Here is a 1,231-nt window from a genome sequence, read left to right on the forward strand (position 1 = left end):
CATAATATGCGCAAGGATGAAGGACGAGCTTGGTTGACGTTCAAGAAATTTGCCCAAGACTTGGCACGTGATAATTTCTCATCTGAACTCCGCTCGGCTGCTTCACCTCACAACCTTGGCACCGATCATGATCTTGTTCTCCCTTGCCTCCTTATTTTCTTACTCTCATCATGGATATCGACGCTGAGTACTTCATCTTCGACGACCCTGGCGCTGATGGCCTGAAAATTACGGCGAAACGTTACACAAGTAGATCGAGGGTGAATAAAAAGGGCTTGACGTTGCTATTCGCTCATTGCATAGGTTCTCGTGAGTAATCATTCTAACATACATACGACACGCGTCAATGAAAAGGTTAGATAAGGAGCAGTGGGAGCCCGTCATTCAACGCCTCTTTCAAGTCCAAGAGACCGAAGCTGAGGTGCATCGGATTCGGGAGGCGTGGTCATTCGACTGGCAAAGCCACGGAGATGCTGCTGTCCTGAATCACAATCTGTTGAAGGATCGTACAAAGTGTGTTTGTGAGTTATTCTGCTCTTCGTACACTCAGCCGGGATGGGGCTGTGTGTGTTCTCCATATGCTACCATGTGCTCGGAATTATCGCCCGCCAAGAACTATGTTTTGGGTTTCGTTGTCTAATAACACCTTCAACAGCCGTTTACGAATGGACACCTGCGTTGGCAGCCTTCATCCGCTCACCTCGAATGCAGGGACACCGGATCGTACCTCTAGGGCATTCTGCTGGCGCAGCTGCGATGTACGTATTCATTTTTTTTACCATGATCATCGTTACGAACAGACCACCCGTGATGCTTTACGGCCTCGCGCATCCTATATACGATCCGCGCCATAATTCCATTCCCTTCTTTTCCCGCCGTCTTTTCGCCACTAATGCCCCCTGTCTTAGGTTGCTAACGACCAAGGAAATCCCCCCATCTACATTCGCCGCCATGATTCTTATTGAACCTACTATCGTCACTCGGGAAGTATTCAACTCTGAACTGGAAGACCGCATGTCCGCCATGGATTTTTCCGTCGCAGCCACGTCTTCCCGCCGGGACGTCTGGCCCTCCCGGGACGAGGCATTCCACTACTTCAAGAAAAGGATCCCATGGAGGGTTTGGGACGAACGTGTAATTCTTCTGCTCACAGTAAACCCTCTCCGCTGCCTTGTTTTTTTCACATATCTGATATCGGTATAGCGTTACGGATTGCGTGAATTGCCTGGTG

This window comes from Laccaria bicolor, genomic scaffold (genome assembly GCF_000143565.1).
Source record: "Laccaria bicolor S238N-H82 LACBIscaffold_28 genomic scaffold, whole genome shotgun sequence".
Lineage (NCBI taxonomy): Eukaryota > Fungi > Basidiomycota > Agaricomycetes > Agaricales > Hydnangiaceae > Laccaria > Laccaria bicolor.